The 21,322-nt window shown below is 30.5% G+C and overlaps 1 long non-coding RNA gene across 35 annotated transcripts in view; it reads left to right on the forward strand.

The window, feature by feature from the left end:
• Window positions 1-21,322, forward strand: part of LOC143226270 (uncharacterized) — an 86,237-nt gene that overhangs the window by 33,859 nt on the left and 31,056 nt on the right. For 4 of the 35 annotated variants that reach the window (XR_013014513.1, XR_013014518.1, XR_013014519.1 and 1 more), the window contains exons 5-9: window positions 6,937-7,029; window positions 10,890-10,946; window positions 13,963-14,021; window positions 14,291-15,312; window positions 21,072-21,169. This is a non-coding gene — a long non-coding RNA (uncharacterized LOC143226270). Of the gene's footprint in view, window positions 1-1,449; window positions 1,582-6,936; window positions 7,030-10,889; window positions 10,996-13,962; window positions 14,022-14,290; window positions 15,313-17,448; window positions 17,665-21,071; window positions 21,304-21,322 lie in introns of those variants that run through there. The other 31 variants (XR_013014495.1, XR_013014496.1, XR_013014497.1 and 28 more) reach the window with 22 other exon arrangements.

The following is a 21,322-nucleotide window of genomic DNA, read 5'->3' on the forward strand; positions in this document are numbered from 1 at the left end:
TTAAGAGTGTTGATATAATTACTGGAACCTTCTTTTTCATAATAACTTTTGTTCTTGAGAATGATTGCATGAGAGATTGAAATGTTGTACTTGTTTTTAAAATATTTCTTCTTACTATAAAAGGTGTAACTTCCAATAATCTTACAGCAGTGTTCGTATTATGAGTACTTATCACATTTTCAAACAGTTATCCCTTTTTTATGTACTTGTTAACAGCAGAATGACTTTATAACACCCCTATGTCAAAAGTTTGAATTAGTTATTCATGTTTTTGCACTTGTTAACAGAGTTCTTAGAATTCTTGCACTATTACCAGCAGCAAAGTGTGTGAACTTTTAATGCTAGAAAATTGGTTCTGATACACATGGTGGGTAAAGCAAAGATAGCCTATTGTGTATATTTGTGCTTAGTTACAAACACATAAATAATTAGAACTCAACACAAAACATTTAGTTTCTGAACAGACTTAAAAAAATATACACAACAGACATAATTGAAACACAAATTTAAAAAAATTTTATTTTCTTATTCATAATTGTATGCAGTGGACAGACATCTATATTCACAAATAATATTATCCTACTAGTAAAATGTGTAAAAAATTGAAATATATAGAGTTGGCATTTCAAGTCATAGTCTTAAACTGAGGACATTTGAATTCATGTTTGGAAAATTCCTTGTTAACAAAGTTTTCAATATTTGTGTACAGTAAGAGATATGATATCAGCTTGGTGAATAAGTATGACTTGTATAGAGATTTCTAAAGCTAACTGTGATTGAAAATTGGCTCAGCTCAATGGAAACCTAATTGACAGCTGTCTGTTGTTTTCAAGTAATGTTATAATAAGGTTGATAGTGTTGTTACATTTATTAAACAACAACAAAATAAAAATCAAACTTCTTTAAAGCCTCTGTTTGTATGTAATTTTCCTTTAAGTATTGTATAAGAAAGATTTAATACCAAACTTAAAATACTGAGTAATGATGTGTGCTTGTGAACAAATTATATGTTATGTCTTTTTGTGTAAGTATTAAAATTGATGTGTGGGTTAAAGATAAAAAAGTAGTTATATTTTAGTGTCTTTATTTTTCTTTCAGGTAAATACAAAGTATTACATTTATTCAGAAAGTGAGATAGAAAAATAACACTTTCATTTAATATATATTAATTAGAGCATAACCTACTATTTTGTAAATTTGATCTTCATCTACATATTCAGAGTAAATCAATGGATCATTGTGATATAATTTTTGAGCAACAAAATCTTTCAAAATGCAGAATAACTTTTTATAAACAAGTACTTGTGTTGAGCTGTACCTCATGTTTAAATGTTCTAATGCTGTGTTTTTATCACCCAGATAAATCATGATTCTAGCCTATCTAAAGTTTACATTGGATAATACACTCCTTTCTTACATGTGGTAAAGCAGAATTTTGTATTATATCAGTGGTGTTGTCCCATGACTATCTGCACAAACAGAAACAAGCTTCAACATGCTGGGCATTGTCTCTGTGAATTGAACCATCTGCCAAGATTCTGTGATTTTGAATGTATGTGAGGACACTCTTGTAAGTGAAAAGTAAGTTAATTTCTATAGTATTTAGTATCTGCTTAGTTTCATGTAACTTTAATAAGTTTAAACATTTCAAGTAACTTGTCATTCAGTTTGTTGAAAAAATTTTGGTACCATTCAGCAATTTAACCAGCATTTATTTATTATCATGTTAAGGTAATTAAAAGCAACACTAACCAAAATGAATAGTATATATATATATAAACAGACCAAAATTTCAATGTTAGTTACATACCACACTCGGTTATTTATTGAGTCTTGGAAATTAAGATGTCTTTATTAATAATTAAGTAATTTGCTTAAGTTTAAATTATCTAAGTTTTGAATAAGGCTTAATAGGAACTGAGAATGTCTTTCTATATGTATATTTTAACTTATAATACATTTTCATATTCCTATCATTTTATAATAAGTGAATATTGTTTTTGACTTTTTTCATCTTCAGTTTAACATGTGTAAAGAATAGATGTAGATGACTTAATACAGAGAAAAGTGATGGAATGTAGAAATAAACATAATACATTGAATAGTTATATAGTTGATTCTCTGTAAGTACTGACCTCCACTAGTGCAAACAATAACTAATTTCATAAACCAATCACACTAATATAAAAATAAGTCTTGTTGGTACCTTGCCATTGTTTTTAAATTTTAACATTGTGCCCTCTTGTCATAATGGGGTATAAGCATTGTTTAATGAAATTTAGTCAACTTATTCTAACTTTGGTAGTGAGGAAAGCTGAAGAATACTAGTAAATAAAAGGCTGTTACTGATGGAATTTTGGCAAGCTGTAGTTTGTTGTATACAAAGATCAAACTGAAAGAAACTTAAAATTTAAAATGAATAAACATAAGTAAAGTGTTGAGAAAAAAGGTAAAATTCCTACATTACGTGAACATGCATATCGTATCAGTCTTATCATTTATTTGAAAAGAACTGTTATTTTGGATCAATTGAATGAAATAACAGCTGGAAATATCGGATAATTTACGAAAGAAATGAAAGTGAAAGTAATTATAAATAAAGATAAAGGTTTGGCAAGTCAACCAGTATATGAATGACATGTTTTTCTGAAAGTTCAGTGTATTAACTAAGTACTCGCATGATCAGTGGCTTTTTACATATTTATGGTTTCCATGTAGAGTACCTGGTTTGAGACTATTTAAACTTTCCAAAAAACATTGATCACTTGAGTACCTCAATTAAACTGTACGCTTGTTAATTATGGAGTACCTGAGGGTCAGTGCTTGGGCTTTTGTTCTTTCATATTTACATTAATCATATTGCTAGAGGCATGTCATGAGAGTTTACTGAGTTATATTTAAAATTTAATAAAGTTACTTTTATTATCATGGTAAGTAAACTTGGCAACAAAACTTAGCTTGTAATACAAATTTGGAAATTATATAGTTTTATAGGACAACATTTAAAAATGTCTTCAATTTTCCATTGTTTCCGAATTGTGATATTTGCATTTTAAGTATTTCCTCTTCTCTTATTTATTGACCACTTGTCCAAGAAGTACAAAATTTGACATAAGTCGCTCATTATAATATTGTTATTACTCAGACAAAGTATAATTTTTTTTTATAGCCTTCAATCTTATTTGGTTACAGAGCTATAAACTAGAAAATCAAGTCCCTTTAGCCATACCCATAATTAAGTTTTCTCTTTCACAAGTTTCCAATATTTAGTTCTCTTTAATATTTAAAACTATATTACTTTTAACCAACAGAAATCCAAATATTATATTACATAATTTTCTGTACAGGAGTTTGTTTATTTTGCTTCCAGTGCAAATTTTATTTCCACAGGAAACACATTGGCAAGTTTAGCTAAATTTTTATTGAGTCTTACTGAATGGTAAGAAAGCCAGAAAATTTTGATAGTCCTAGGACAATATGTGCTTTAAGCATGTTATTTTGTATTCTTTGTTGCAATTTTGATTAACTAAAAAATCATGTAGTGCAGTAATACCATTATAATAATAGTTTTAATTGAGAGTTGATAAAAAAAAGACCCAGGTAAGTACTATATTTCTAGTTTTTCATGTGTATTATTTATTATTATAAAGGTAAATAAAATATAAGTTTTAGATTAGGTTAAATAAAAAAAAAAAAACGTTTTCCTGTGATATGCTCATTAGTAACCAATGCATTACATAATTTCTTCAGGTAACGTAAGCTACATGTTTACAAAGTGGTTCACAACTTGTGTGGTGATATCATTAGTTAGACACAGTTCAAAGAGCAATAAAATTTAAGCATAAATATACATATATTGTAAAGGGCTTAAAGCTATTTAAGATAGTCAAATGTGTCGTGAAGTCATTCTTGAAAATAAAAAGGACAATATGTTTTCTTTTCATGGTGTATGAGGTGTAGAGTTAGAATGAGGAAAATAACATAACACGTAAAGTTTTACTGAAAAAACACACATTGAAATTCCAGTGCAATTACCCACCCTTTTCACAGTTATAGCTATTTTTCATATGATTTCCTTCTCGTGCACAGATTGTCACTCACTACTAGCTGTGAATTACTATCTAATTACACATGTATGCCACATGTGTAAATTAGCATTCAACAACTCTCCACCAGTGTGAGTGTAACACATCCTTTTTCTGATATTTATATTACCACATCAACCTGCCACAATCAAGGCAGGTTATCTTAATTGCAGGGTATAGCCATACATTACAAACCCTCTCAGATATTTCCAGTGTCAGTGTTTGGTCGCTCAAAGACGTCATGTTGTGGTTCATTGAACTGTGCTCATTCTTGCCCAGAATGGTTAGAAGAAAAAGAGATGCAGCATTTGAAAACGATTCATAACATTACTTATCCTGAGGCTTGAAAATTGCTGTCCAGCACTTCATCTCAGATGTATGGCTGCTGCATGTCATCCCACAACTACAGTGGGAGTGCAGACAGATATCTCTGTGTCTCCAAAAGAATCATTCTCAAACCAAATGAAAAGGATTTTGACCTGCATTGTTAAAAAAGTTGATGAATTAGCTTAACATCCATCTCTGTCCCTAACATACATTCCAACAAATCCCAAGATCCACTTCCTCTGGTTCTGGGTACAGGCATTTCTTTGGGTGCATCATCTTCTCCCACCACAAGATGCAAAGGATCATTTGTTCTTGTCCCCAGTCACTGGAATCCTCTTTAAACAGCATAGACCTACCCAATCGACCCAGGACAGGATCCATGGAGGTTGACAGACCTCCCTCAAATAAAGACAGTAAAGAACAAAAGACATGGACGAAAACAGAAGGGTTCTCCACCCAACTTACCTGCACATAAGTAATTATGTCCAACTTGATACAATGGAACTGTCAAGGTTTACGTTGTAATCTGAATGACATCAAAACACAGATTGCTTCCTACCACTGTGCATGTCTTTCCTTACAGGAAATATACCAGTAACCTGCCAATACAGTTACCTTTCAGTATTTTTTTTTTGTACAGAAATGACAGGCTGTGTGATGGATGAGCGCATGTAGGGGTGGCATTGTTGGTTGATTAGCATGTGCCCACCCTGTCTTTGCCACTGGATGCACTCTTGGAGTCTATTCCTATCTTGCAAGGTGTTACTGTACACTAATGCTAGTGATAATTTATTGTTTATGCATGACACCTTGTTAAGAGGATAAAATTGGTCTTACCTGAAATCTAGTGTGTCTTTTTAAAATCCTAAACTTGTTTATTCTTATCCTTTGGTTTTTTAGATATATCACAAGAAATCACAACACATTCATCCTTCCTGAATATTTTATATATTTCAATAAAATCTATTCTCTCTCTCTTCTTTTTTTTAATGCTCTTAAGATGCTTTTCATAAGTTGCCAGGTAAGTCAATCACGTATTTCAGTTGAAAACAGAGAATCTACCTAATTCTATCTAGTTTCTTTGGTTTTGTACATTTCTTGTCAACAAGCTTTTTTATTTTGTAAAATTTCAGTCATCAACATTATTTTAACTGAACTTTTCATGTTCTTAATTATAGGAATATGTTTTAAAGTCATTTTAAATACTTTATTGTGAGAGAGAAAAATGTAATGTAGATTGTATGGTCAGTAGTATGTACTTAATGGGCATTCTCTACTCAATCATACGAAATTAAATGTAGTCATGTTGTTTCGTATTCAGTCAGTAAATCAAACCACCCCACCCACTCCCCCCACAAAAATTATATTTACCAAAGAGTTTAGCCTACTTCAAAGGCATCTTCACATTACAAAAGGAGAAAAGATATAACATTTATGAAAAGTTGTTTTACACCTAATGAAGGAAACACAAAATCACATGTTCATTGCAAATTTAATCACTTTTTTATACCCTTATTTTAAAAGAGACCAGAAAATAGAGAGAATGGTGTTTCTGATTTTAAATATTTCTGGGAGAGCATGCCTCTGGATCTTCCTTAAGATATTGTGCATAAAATATGGTGTAGAGTCACAATCCAGCACTACATAGTACACTGACAGGATTATCTCCCTGATTCATTAGTATCACCCACTTAAACATACTGAAAACCTTGTCTGTTGATCTTTTATAAAGAGATCTTAATATAACCTTTCCATCCCTGGAGTAAGTTTAGTTGCTGTGGTGTGAACAATTTACAACAAATCAGTGTCATTACTCAGACAAAGCTCACACAATATTTCAAGTGAAGACTATCGAGGACCAACTAGTGGCTTGAATAGAAAGATAACTTCCTCGTTTTACTTGATAATCAGTTTAAGTTGCATCACTCTGAACAGTCCTTCATACATCACCATTCCTTCTTGTGCATGAAAACCAAAGTTGTACACCACTTCATAAGTATTTGGTGGATCAGAGCAAGATATATTGATTATCTTTCTTATGAAGTAGTTTGATCCTGCAGGCACTCGTCACCTTGTAATTCAGAAGTTACTTTTTGTTTCATGAATGTTTAACAGAATTTGAATTAATAACTTTTTCTTTAATTATGTTTTTATGTAAACCATTAAGATTTTCTATACTTAATCTTTTCCCATAGAAAGGGATTTTAAGATTATAAAATCTATTTATTTTATTATAATTTCTTCAATAAAGAAATAAGATTTGATATAAAATTGCAGAAAGACTTGCCAACAGTATGGTTAACAATGTAACTGAAATGTGTCTGAGGTAATTAACCACCTTAATACAAAAGTTTCCAATACCAAATAATTAGTAGTAAACTGTATTTTAACAAAAAGATTAATTATGGGCCATTGAAAAACAAACTTTATATTATGTATTATAAACATTCTCCCTGATTTTATTCCTCACTCATGTTTAAAATTAACTGTAGCAAGTACATTTATGAAAAGTAATTTTTTACAGCATCCAATCAAGAGCAGTTTTCCTGATGAAGTCACTGGTGGTGTTTTATCAAAAGTGAAAAGAAAATTAGGCTTACTAGAAGTTTCCAAAATGGCAAGTGTATCTGAAGAATTTAAAAAAATGCACTTCAAACAAAAACATTCAGGCTACTGATTGTGATCCACATACACATTCCTTTATCAATTAAATTATATTCTATTGAACCTGTATGTGTGCTTGGTCATTCTGACCAGTTCTGTAATCTCCATGTAACCATGAAACTACATAAACTACTGAAATGTTCTAAATATACAAAGTGTATCATCATGAGTTTTGCCAAATGTTTATGTAAAAGTTACAAGCCATTTATTAACTGAAATTATATTTCAAGTAAATTGCTTTCATAAAACATTCATCCATTAATTTGTGAATTCTCTGTCAAGTAATTCTGTGTAAAGTGTGACTTTTCATGCTAAGAATAAAATTAATTGTGCTCATTTCATGGTTTTTTATGTTTAATTAACCTTACTTATAATACCATCTTAATGAATATCATTTTATTTATTTTTCATAGAACTCTAAACTTGCTCTCTCATCTTTACCACCATAACACCAGCTGTAATGAAAGTAGTGAAGCAAATGTTGGACATACAAAATAATTGCAGATTGTGAAAATGCAATAACAATTTTTATTTTAGCACAGTCTCAGTTTTCTAAACATTTCCTGATTGGCTGCTTTTGATTTTATTACTTTACAATGCCTTTCTGACCCAATATAATGATGTAATTGTCAAATATATACAGTAGTAAAACTTAACCAACCGACTGAAATACAAAGTGTACAACGGCACTGAACATCTTCAACATCCAGATCCCTTCTTCCACCTCTTGTGGAGCAGATTGATTTTTTGTTCAAAACTGAACTATTTGTCTCTTATTTAAGTTTCTGCCAGGACCTTGGCCTTGAAGATGCTGTACCCTATTCACCATCTGAGACTTCAGCCTTGAACAGGGTCTTTCCATATGTCTCCAGTTCAGAGTCTGTACACTGGGTTCCACTGGTTATACTTTTGGGAATATACAGTCTGCCATTCTTCCCTTTGGTCTTCATATTTAGGTGAAGCTGACTGAGTTCAGTATGTCACAGATTGATGTTGCTTTTTCCATCAATCAGCCCACCACACTATGTTTTATTACCACCTCTGCCTGTTGCCTTTCTCTGAGTCATCTGAGGAAGGTTGATATTTCCATTTGGTTGTACTGTTTTCATTGCCAAACATCTTTTGAACCATTCTTTCATTCCCAGTTATACAGATGGTTTAAAATCAGTTAAGTCTATTGGATCTGCCATGGTTTGTTGCAGCTAGGTGGTTTTGTACAATATCCTCTCTACAGTTTCTGTGTTCACTGTCAAGTTATATGGCATTTCTTTTGTTCTGAATGATATCGAAGCTACACAGTACACTCACTGTTCTATTTATACCAACTCTCTTCACTCTCTACTGGTCAGAGAATCGCTTTGTGTTAATTCTCACCTTATTTTCACAATATTCAACACTGGCTGGCCTATTTTTCTTCTATCTTCTATTCACATCCAGTTTTTCTGGATAACTGGTCATGTTGGTATTCACAGGAACAAGTTTGCTGACATTAAGTTGGTCTGATCTGGTGCTGTCACTGCTTTGCTTGTTCTATATATGGACTACAGTACTGTATTTAAGGCTCAGCTTCTATTTCCCGTATATTAGGATTGTTTCCTATATACTAATATCACCAATATTTCTATTCATTTTATTATTTCCCGTATATTAGTTTTTGTTACCTGTATATTAATATCACCTATATTTTTATTAATTTTTCTATTTCCCATATATTAGTATTGTTTCCTATATATTTCTTTACATTATCATTTTCTGTAATTCCCATTCCTTTTTATATTTCTATTCTGCGAAACCTGTTTTAACATTTTTTAACTGTTGTCACTGCCATCTTTCATGTAATGCACACATTCTTTTATGTACATCTAAACATGACAGGAATGTCTTCTGTTATTATTGACATAAATGACATCAACATCTGTACTTGTAATGTGCCCTACTAATCATTGCTCTTTATTATCCTAAGAAAAGAATAGTCAATCGAGTTAAGATATTTTATGTCACCTTTATTGGGTTATATGTTGTACTGATAAAGATTTAAGCACTCATTCAGTTTTACATGTACATAAACAGTCAAAGGATTGTTAGGCTAGTTTGGCCTGCTTGAAATGAATAGTGTATTTTGTTCAGTTTAAATTCTTGCTCTTGCTCAGTATGTTAGTTATTGATATTTCTTTTCCAAAAGTTTAGTGATGCATTTGAAAGCCATGCTGTGTAATATTGAATAGATTCAAAATAGTTATTGGTATCTGAATAGACCTATTCACCTAAAAGTTCCATCAGTCTATAGAAATACAGAGATAAAAGTTACAGTTTTGTATATCACCTTTTGAGTATATGTATAAAGATTGGCGCTGCTTACTGTTAATAGGAAGATTTTGAATTTTTCATGAAACATTAAGTTATGAAGTACTTTATAAAAATGATAAACGTAGCATGAGATAGACTTAAAAATTGAAATAACTTTATTTTAACTAAACATTTTAGTAAACTGAAAACATTGAAGATCTACATGTTGCATTCTTTGGAAATAAGAAGCTTTATGGCTGTCACGTATTTACAGTGTTAAAGAGTATAATGTGTGTGGTAGAAGGAACACTCTAAATGTCCCTCTGGTGTTAATATATATAATAAACAGTTTGTGTCATGCTTCTTTGTTTTAATAGTAATGGTCTACAATTTATATCATTGTTTTGTAACAAAACTCCCAATTGATATTGTTAGGTCAACTATGGTATTTATGTTGTGAATGTTTAATATACATATTGGTTTGTTTTTTATTCTCGTTAACTTTGGTGATACAACAAAACAATTTAATTCAGAAATTATTTAGATTTAGAATTGATATTTTGTCTTTATTGAGCTTAGAGTAAGTTATTGCACAGTACATTTTTAAGCTTAATTATAAAACAAATAATACCCTAGGCTCACTTATTGCACCATGATAAGTTAGATAGCATTTTATTTATATTTTTTTCAGTTGTTTATTAACATTGAGGTATAGACAAAAGTAAGATAAAAATTACCAAGGGTTTCAGTGGAGTAGTGTTTCAACTAAGCCTTTGTTACAATAATGTTTTACACCCAATGCTTATATTTAGCCCATTAAATACACCTTCCGTTACTAATGTTAAGATCAGATGATAGCTAGTTGTGTCTAAATGTGAATGTAAAGTACGTAATTCCCTCCAGTCTTACACTGTTAAATTAGGGATAGCTAGCTGACTTCCCTCCAGTCTTACACTGTTAAATTAGGGATAGCTAGCTGACTTCCCTCCAGTCTTACACTGTTAAATTATGGATAGCTAGCTGACTTCCCTCCAGTCTTACACTGTTAAATTATGGATAGCTAGCTGACTTCCATCTAGTCTTACACTGTTAAATTAGGGATAGCTAGCTGACTTCCCTCCAGTCTTACACTGTTAAATTAGGGATAGGTAGCTGACTTCTGTCTAGTTTTACACTTCTAAATTAGGGATGGCTAATGCAGATAGCCCTCGTGTAGCATTGCATGAAATTCAAAAACAAACAAATAAATATAATTAAAGATGTATTAACTGTAGAAACTCCACTACATAAAATAGTTACATATATTTTTCGATATCACATCTTCCAATTATTTTAGTTTAGTCACAGAGTCCATCAGTCTCCTTTCACTAAAACTGATTTCTTATTATTACTTTCTGACTTACGGTGTACAATTCCTTCTTCTTGTAATTTTTGTTAGTTAATTTACATATAACAGTTTACTTTATTTTGGTGCAGTGGAATTTTTCTTGTAGAATTTTTCTAGTTATATTTTCTTATAACTTCTAGATCTTTTCATGACATGGGACTGGGCAACCTACTTTCATGACTATGGACAAGAAAATAGTAAGTATTGAAGGGTAAACCCACAAGTTGCTGTAGTTCTGCTTGAAAAGTAAGTGGAACATAAAAGTAATCAAAGTTAAATGTCACTCTATACTGCTTTATTATAAATTGTTAGTCTTTCCAATAATTATTATGCATGTTTTGATTTTTAAAAAAGGAAAATGAAAACATATAGCCACCTTAAAAGTTGTATGTTTAGTTACCTAGTCATATGTTGCCCTTAAGATACCTGATACTATTGATGTCTTACTCCAAGACATGTCCTGCAAGATGTCAAGTTTCATTTTTAAATTAAAAGTTAAGTCTTATTTAGTTTCTCAACTAGCCTTTAACAGGTGTAAATACAAATTTAGAAAGAATGAAGGTAAGATGATAAATAGTTGTACACTCTGAATAAAGTAATGTTTTATTTTTTCTTTCTTTAATGTTAGTTTATTTTTAGTATTGGTTAAATTGTTTGATTATTATATATTTGTTTATGAGGATTATTTTGCATTGTTATCTTAAGGTATGTGTTTAGAACAAAACTAAACCTTCTAAGCAGCTGAATCTTGTGTTTGGGATTATAGCAAAAACTTTGCTTGCATTGAGGGTTCCATGACACCCTTCTGATCATCATTAGTATGGTGATATGTTAGATGTACATAATATTCATTACTCATTTAATTTTTATTTGAACTATGTAGGTATTTTGTTTTGATCAGAAGTTGGAAAAAGTTGTAGATTTTATTACCAAAAAGTTTCTCTCCATAGATGTTTTGTATCATAGTAATATATTAAACATAACCTGAGAATTCTCTGTATTAATACCATAATTATTAATGAATCAGTTTTAACTGTCTAGAGTTTAATAATAGTTGAATGTCTGTTGTGTAGTCAGTTAATCATACATGCATACAATTTGCACATATTCACAAGATGATAGGTTCCAATGCTTCAAATTAAATAAACATTCTTAGATTTTCATCTCCACGTGTAATGTGAGAGTAATAAAACATTGAATACAAAGTAGATAAATATTATCAATATATTATTTTTCTAAGGTAGATAGAAATAAAATCTTAAATTTATGGTATAATGTTTATAATTAAAATTCTATTTTACATTTTGAAGTTAATAATCATGAATGTGTTAGTTAATTTAGCCATAATTAGTTTCATTTAGTAGAAAACCACTTGAATTCAGAATGTTTGTTTATTCATATATTTAACAGTGCTTACCACAAATTTGCACAATTAATTGATACTTTCTTGCATATAAATACGATAGTTTTCCTCACCTTTTTTTATGATAACTAGGTGTCTAGGCTTTTTTATAATGAAAGAACACCTCATATCTGTTAAAGCATGTCTTGTTAGTTGGCATAACTAAGAATATAGATACTTGTAGGAATATCATGAAGTATATATTTTGTATAGGTTGATCTGTAAGTAATTTTGAAAATTTTATATTTAAGGTTGTTCTATGTGTAAGCTTCTTTATAACAGAAGTTACATATGGTTTTAACTACCAGCTTTTAGTTATGAGATAAAATTCATGTTTTTTGTTTGTGTGTTGAAATATCCTTAAGTCATTCAATGAAAGTAATTTGTAGAAATATGTAAAGCATATAAGTGTTTGAGTCACAGTAATTATATGTTTAGAAGTTACACTGTGCACAAAAGAAGCTTCTCTACCACAATAAAAATACAACTGTTCATGAGTAGTTTGTTGATCCTGATTCTAAAAAATTGTTGAATATTACTGATCACCTCTAGTTTTTGAGCTATGTTAGGTTTATTCTAAATATTCTTATATATTATGAAAATAACACTCTGATAACTTTATTTATTTATTGAAAATTGCATTTAAGAATGTTCAAAACAACATGTAATTATATACTGAAAATACACTTAAGCTATATTTAAAACTTTCATCATGGTATTATTTTTTATTTCTTTTTACAAAATACCTGACAGACTTGTTGTATCTTTTATGTATGTTTTAGTTTCATGCTATAAGAATCAACAGTAATCTTCCATCATCACAGGATTCCACTGTCTTTCTTGATATTACTGTTCTATTATAGACATAACTTGAGGGAAGTGCTCACCAAGATTATTGCTCACTGCACCTAGATATTTGATAATAAGCTTAATTAAAATGTGAGAAGTGTAAATTTAGTGACATCTTGGACCCAGTTTTCCTCTAGTTCTCAGGGATATCATTAATCATCACAACATAGTTTTCATCTCTGTAAATTCCTAAGAAAACTTTAACAACCAGTTTGAGTGATTTCCTAGCAGTAAGTTCTTTCTGACTGAGTAGTGTTTCAAAATCACCATTCATCAGCACTTCCCAAATCTGTGGCCCAACAAAGATACCACCTTTTAGTTTTACTTCACTAACTTTTGAAACTTATAAGATAGATGGAGTGATGAAAGAAACATATCTTGATGATTCACTGAAAGTTGGAACTCAACTTTCTGTTTTCCTGGAACGTAATTCTCTCACTGGCCATTCCGTTTTTTTTAAATTAATTTTATGATATTGGCTATCCCAGACAGACAAAAAGCTACAGTGTTTGGTTTACTCACTTTATAGACTTAGCAGTAGTGGATATTTGATTGCTTCAGGTATAAGCTGCATGTTCTACTATGTTCACAGCATTAATAACAGGAACCAATGGCTTAGTGTTCCCATTATGTAAAAGCACAGTTTTCACACTAACTTTAGATGTATTGGTAAAATGTTTTCTTTCTTGAGAGTATAATCAGTACTTGATTCTTCAATTAGTGCATCAACATTTGTACAGAAACACAAAGTATCTTGCATGCTGTAGTGAGAAGCAAGACTTTTATGATAAATTCCATTGCCGTAAATGAAAGTTCCCCATGCTGTTTCAGTATAAAACAAGTCACAAATCTGATCATTTAGTTCATCTTGTGTGATCAGATGAGGCAGTTTATGCTGAGATGCCACAGGGGTAAAATTACTAAATGAAGGAAGTAAAGATGATTCATTGTCTTTTTTGCAGTATAACTTCTATTTCCCACTTTGCTGCTGGATGTGACACAAGAAAATCATCCCCATGAGGTACTGGTTTCATCACAGATGCAATCTCTGGATATTTAGTGTATTGTTTAGTTTTGTCTGAATATCCAGAAATATTAATGCAAAAATAACAGTAAGTTAGATGATCTTTGGGCTCACACTGTATCATTGAAATTGTAAATGACACAATTGCTCTTCTTTTATTTAGCCACTGTGTGAAGCCAGATTTGGAAACTGTACAAGACAAATGTAGCATAAACTGTTTAGGTGGTTTTTGGACTTTACTTGAAGTGAAAGTGATTATATCACAGGTATGATGTGAGGAAGATGGACTTTGTTTTGAGTGTGGGCAGAGCCAGACAAAGTAACCAACTGAGTGAGTGAGTGAAAAGCAGTTGAGAGAGAGGTGTATCACTCTGCCCATTTTAAGCTCAGTTGAGGGACTCCTCAAATATTCCTGTGCAGAAAAGGTGAACATGGGAATGAAGCAAAATTGGTGCAAGTCATTATAATTTTATCAAGAACAAGTAGCACATATAAACAATATATATGGAGTTTTACACCAATACAATACAGTTACTGTTTGAAGTTATCAAAATTTATTCCTTTTGTTCATTAAACTTTCTATGTAAACTTAATTTCACAGTATAAACCTATTGAACTGAGCTGATTGTATGGTATTACACATATTGTTGATAAAGTAGTGAGATACTACAGTATCTTAAAATCTAGAGGTGATGGACAAATTTTGATTACATATCTGAAACCAAAACTATTTAACTACCAAGAATCACTTGAGTTTTCTCTAGTAGCAAATGATTTGTTATGCAGTGTTACCTAAAACATTGTTTTGGGCAAATTTGTGTGTGTGCAGACTTGTAAAAGAGTTGATTGATTGATGAATTTGTGTTATAAAGATAAAAAGTTTTTTTTTTTTTTTTACTTTACAATGGTGTGTTTACACTTTATATTTTATAATGCATGTTTTTGAACCAAAGTTTATTTATTTATGAAAAGTGTATAACTACCTTTCAAGTTGTTTTAGAAATAAAATTATTGATAAAAATACAAGTTTCAAATAATGCAACATTTTTTAAAGGGTCTTATTTTTTTTAGGTAGGTCTTGTTCAGGCTTGTGAATGAAAAGGATTTGTACAATTTTAATAATATAATTTACTAATTTTTTAAAATATTAATTTGACCTATCCATACTTTTAGTGTGAATTAATGTTCTTTACTCCCTTAAGGGTGAGAGAAGCAGACAAGAAGAAGTTGGTAGAAACTGCCCTAAAACAGCTCAGACAGTTAACATCAAACAGTGATTAGTATAATTGTACTTAATTCTTCCCTTTGTTACATATTTTGGTTTCCTATAATTACTGGCTTGATGGAAAGTATCCATTCAGTTTTTTGTGTGTTTAATGAATTAGTAAAATGTGACTGTTCAATGTCAAGAACATTGATATCAATTATTCTGAGAAGTGACTGAACCAGGCTTTCAGTTAACATTAATAAAATATAAAGATTCTCATCATTACCACAGTTTTGTTAAAAATGGATAGTTCTAGCAGCAGAGCTTACCATATTAATATTTGCCTTACAAGGAAATTAGGCCAAGAAGTGCACTTTCTACTTATTTCTAACAAAATATATTGACCAGTTTTTAATTGTTTGGCTATATAGTTTTAAAATTTTGTGAGAGACAAAAACGTTTATAACACTAAATTATTAAAATTATTTGACCCATGTGTTGCTTTATTTCTCAGTTTTAAATCACTTTTTGTTTAGCCCATTTATTATGTTATAGAATAGGGAAAGTGTGATTCTGAGGGAAGTTTGATATTATAATTAAATTGTAATCATAACACAAATAATAAAAAAAGACATTAAACACGGGTCAGTGTTGTCTGGCAGATTTTAGTGTATTAGTCTATTAATAATTATACCTTGAGTGAAATTATAAGTAAAATATTACAATATAAGACAAACACTGAAATATTTTCTAATATAAAAAAAATAAAATTCATAAGGTTTCTAGCTGATTTAGAAATTTAGGGGAAAAAAACTTCATTATAGTATGAATGTAGACATTTAAAGAAATCACTAGGTAAATTAACATGTTGCTATTGTGGTACATGTAATAGTTCTGTTCTAATTTTCCATTTGATTTAATAGCTAGCTCATAACTGTTTGGTCTCAAGGTAATATATAGATAGTAGAAAATGAACTTGAATCATCTAATAAACTGTTGTTGTGACACAACTGAATTCCTTGTGTTTTCTGAATATAACTTAACAACTAATTGTAAAGTTACATACAGATATTAGAATATAAACAAACCTTGTAGTATAATAAATAGCAGCTATGATAGATCTAAACTGTCTTCTTTATGATTCAACACACTGATATATTTGTGTTAAGAGAGTCATCTGTATAAACAATATCTGTAAAGATGTGTTTTCAAAACAAACACCAAGGGCTTTTATGAGATTTTTAGAATGGTACTTAATACAGTTTCTCAAGTGTGGTCCCAGTTATTACTGGAAGAAACATTTTCATGTGGATGCAAAGTAAAATTGCCAACCTGGTATGTGGTGAAGTAAAATGGTAAGCAGACAATACAGGAGAGAACAGTTAGTATAATGTACAATAATTTAGGTATAGTTGACTGGTATGCTGTAACATAATGAAGGGTGCTAAGAATACATTGTGTTATAATAATCCATAAATGGTAAAATGATTGTTACTATACCACAACTGCTGCAACCTAATGGCAGACACTAGAAAATCACAGTATTATGACAAGGGAATAAAAAATGGTTATGTGCTAATATGGTAATACTCTAATGTAGTGGGAGATGCTAAAAACAAACAAACAGTACTACAACCATGAAAAAGTGGCTAAATGATTGTCACTGTGCTGTACCTTGATGTTGCTATAAGGTGACTGTTTTGTGGTGCTAAATAATTTGACAAAGTTGTTTACCAAACTAATGCAGAAGAGCATATGATGTTACTACTATAGAATAATTCAATTTGTTTGTAACATATACAAGACAAATATGTCTGTAGTAATATTACACAGTAGTATAATTTGTTTGTCATTGTATAAACAGACTTTTCATCCTCTACTTACATCAGACACTTAGAGCTGGCAGCTGGTTTTTACTCAATATTAAACATATTTACGTGCTGCGTATTTGAAAGCCAGTGTTCAGTTTATTTTGAAATAAATCTCACACATCTCATGCTTGTAAGAAATGTTTGGTAGGATAGTCTACAAATGGGAAAAGGACTTTGCAGTTAGTTGTGCTTAACTTTTATGAAACATTTAAAGTTGTGCATTTTACTTGTCATATATCTGAAAGCCAGTGTTCAGTTTATTTTGAAATAAATCTTGCACATCTCATGCTTGTAAGAAATGTTTGGTAGGATAGTCTACAAATGGGAAAAGGATAAATTTTTTTGTAACATTACTCCTGTTACTGATTGTAAACAGAAGACTTAGTACTCGTGATTTACATATTAATTTATGTTAGTACAAGTATAGTACTATATCATGTTGTTGTTTTTTTAATTCATGGAATACCTATTGTGAATCATATTAGATACTCAAGAGATTCAGACAAATGAAAAAGGTACAGAGCAATATAAAATTCTAACAAAAGATAGCCATGTTTAGATAGTGAGTAAAAAATTATCATGTTTTGTTTTTGTTATTTGTTGTGAAAAAAAGTCAGAGTGGCCTTTTAACTAATATAAAACAATTTGTTAATGATAGTGCAAGTTCCCTTGCACAGGCCTTCAACAGTTACAGAGATTAGTGATAAGGGTTAACATTTTCTGTGACCATTAGTTGTCTTAAGGGTTCAAAATATTTGTAAGCTAATAACCATCATGAAGGGTGGAAACTTCTGTAAGGTATCAGCCTCTGTGTTTCTTAAATGTTTTCACAAAAACTCTTAGTTGTTTACAATCCATTTTGTCAGGTTGGACTTCAATGGTCACATCATGATTCAAACTGCTTACTCTTGAATGTTCAACATTTAGTTGTTTCTTGTCCCAGCCTTTTGTATTACTTTGTTTTGACCATAGGCAATTTTTTTTCAGAATAGTATGTTACTGTGGACATGAATAATTAGTGTAAATATGTGTATATTGCTTTGATGTTTTGAACTATGAAGTGCTTCTTTATGCTTAGTTTTACACTTCTGGAAACAGCTAAAACCATTTAACTGAATTGGGATTTTAACACTAGTTAAAAGGTTATAAAATTTGATAATATTGTCATGCTTTTGCTTTTGTGTAAATAATAAAAATTGATCAGAGAAACTAACTTTAAAACATAATATTTATAAGTAGACTTCAAATAAAACAAGTCAGAACTATTTTTGTGTGTGTGTGTGTGTTTGGAAAATATTTTATTAATCATTATAAACTTATAACTGCTACAAAGAAACTGTATAACATACTTATTTTTCTGGTTGTGTTAGATGTTGATGTTTTTCAGTTTGAAGAAATCAAGTTTTGTGGAATGTTTTTTGTTCAGTAACTGAGAAAGATATTTATCTGTGTTGTACATTGTATGTTTTTTTGTTTGTGGGTTACATTTGTTTTCCACAAAATAGTTTATTGTAACTTATCTGTTTATACCTTTGTTGCTGAGTTTTTGGGAGATAGTTTTCAAGTGCCTTTTGTGTGCAAACCAAACAATTTCCATAAAATCAGTTTATAAGTTTTTGGTAAATTTATCCTATTTAATAACACCATTTTTTTGCTTGAGTTGTATATAGAGCAATATTTACATGTTTATGTACACAGTATATTTATTACTTGTTTTGGTTTCTGAAAATATTGGATGGATGAATGGATAGAATACATTAAAAGTTAATTGTATACTTAGTGTTGTTTTGTTAGCTGGTGTTAATTTTTAATGTTTTAAACAGTAATTTGTATGTATTTACGAGTACTATATTATATGAAACTATGTTGTTTTATCCAATAACAAACAAGCATACTTTAATGAGATGTTGGTTGTTTTTTTTTGAAGTTAAGAAATAATAATACAGTTGTTAACAGAATGACTAGTACATAGTTTCCAAAAAATGTTTTGTAGATTGTTTTTATTATAGGCTGTGTGTGACTTACAGATATTGCTGTATAGTCACAGTTCTTTGTAGTAACATTTACTATGCAACTCTAGATACATATACTTCTCCCTCAAGTACTTTTGTCAGACATCATTTCATTTGTAGGTCATAAAAAACGTGATGAATATAATCTACAGCCTTTATTACTGTTTGTTTTTAACAACTAAAATAAGAAGACAATTTTTATGACACAATATCAAGATGTTCCTCTCATTTGATACTTCTGCTTATAATGACGTAAAATTATTTTTATGGAAGTAAACATCACAACTTTATTCAACATACATTATTATTGTGGCATTATATTTTATTTCATAACATTCAGTTTGAGATGTTTTAAGGATAGTTTGGTACAGCTGTAGCAATGTATTCTTGTCTGATAAATTTTTTAGTGTTCCTCTTTCTTTTGTTCATGCAATCATATGTCCTAATGTGATATTAAGTACAGTGATTGTGAAGGAAAAAGAAAATTTACTGAATTTTTAACATGATACAGGATATTTGAATATTTTGAGTTATTTGCTTGAATCATTTCATAATGTTCATTATGAAGAATGAGGATTTAACAATCTGGATTAAACAGAAGTTTATTTATACATTGCTATTTATCTTCAGTTAAGACATTTTTACATTTTTCTGTTAGAGATTCCATCTTTTGATTTCCCATCCTATGTTATAATCCTTGTACAAATTTTACAACCCTAGTCATTCCCATTTGGTGATCACGTTTGTATGTATATCTTCCCCCCTTAAATAGCTGATTGGCAAATAGCAAGATTTTGCCCCAGCTGTTATTATCTTTGAAGAAAGTTCACTGAATAAAGTAAATTAACATTTTTCCAGGGATATTTTTAGCATGATACAGCCATGTTCTCAAAGCTCTCTTTGCCTTCAATTGTAAATTCAAGAAGGTTTACTGTTAGTAATAGGGATAACACAAGATGAGTCTGTAAAATATTTTATATATCAGTTTTTTACTTCCAATAAAAAATTTCCTTACAAGAAAACGAGGACAGTTTCACACTATTAACTCATCATCTCTTTTGTATGCCATTTTTCAAGGAGCTTCCATTAATAAAAAATTAACTTCTCATACTGAACCTGTAGCTTAAGGTAGGCATGTTGCTCTCTTTATAATCATGAGGTCCTGTGTAAGTAAGTAGTAACACAAAAAGTAATTTAGAATGTATAAGAGTGATATTCAAATGCAAGTAATAAAGTAATACCACCCTAACCAACAATGGAATTACAAGAGAATGATTGTCACATGCATTTAAAAAAATTAATGTTATGTGGTAGTTAGTCTTTGGAAATTCTTAAAACTGTTTAACACCTTAAAACTTCCCCTTGTGGAGACTGCCAAATAAAACTGATGGTCCAAAGATTTTGAGATGCTTGTTAAAATGTTCTGGGATATTTGTAATCAGTGTGATATAATGGTCAGGGTCGTGTAATTCTGTGATAAAATACTTAAGTCCTGTCTATTGACTTGAAGATCCCTTGCATATTTGGTCTGGCATGGCCAGGTGGTTAAGGCACTCAACTCATAACACGAGAGTCGCGGGTTTGAATCCCCGTCACACCAAACATGCTCACCCTTTCAGTCATGAGGTTGTTATAATGTGAGACTCAATCCCACTATTTGTTGGTAAAATAGTAGCCCGAGAGTTAGCAGTGGGTGGTGATGACTAGCTGCCTTCTATCTAGTCTTGCACTGCTAAATTAGGACTGCTACTTCAGATAGCCCTCACGTAACTTTGCACAAAATTCAAAACAAACACACAATTTATGCATATTTACTCTTATTTAAAGGAACTTTGTAACTTTGGACAGTGACATACTGGAAAAAAAAACCTGTTTTGTTTATTGCTAGTAAATTTTGTTATTTTCGTGCCATTGAAAAATAATTTTGTTTCTTTCTTCTTCTTTGTTTATTTTTCAGAGGTTTCTAAAGAAAATCAAGGAACGATCTTTGTCGCTGAGTGTCTAGGAGAAGAAAACAAAGTAGTACTAGTCAGGAAGATTCAGAATTAAGTGAAGGTGTAGTACTAGTCAGGAAGATTCAGAATTAAGTGAAGGTGTAGTACTAGTCAGGAAGATTCAGAATTAAGTGAAGGTGTTAAAATTTGTTTATTTTAATTTAACTACTACATGAAATAAAAGTAGATAACTACCAGTTCTGTAGTGCCTCGC

The sequence above is a fragment of the Tachypleus tridentatus genome, chromosome 9 (genome assembly GCF_004210375.1).
Source record: "Tachypleus tridentatus isolate NWPU-2018 chromosome 9, ASM421037v1, whole genome shotgun sequence".
In the NCBI taxonomy this organism is placed as follows: Eukaryota; Metazoa; Arthropoda; class Merostomata; order Xiphosura; family Limulidae; genus Tachypleus; species Tachypleus tridentatus.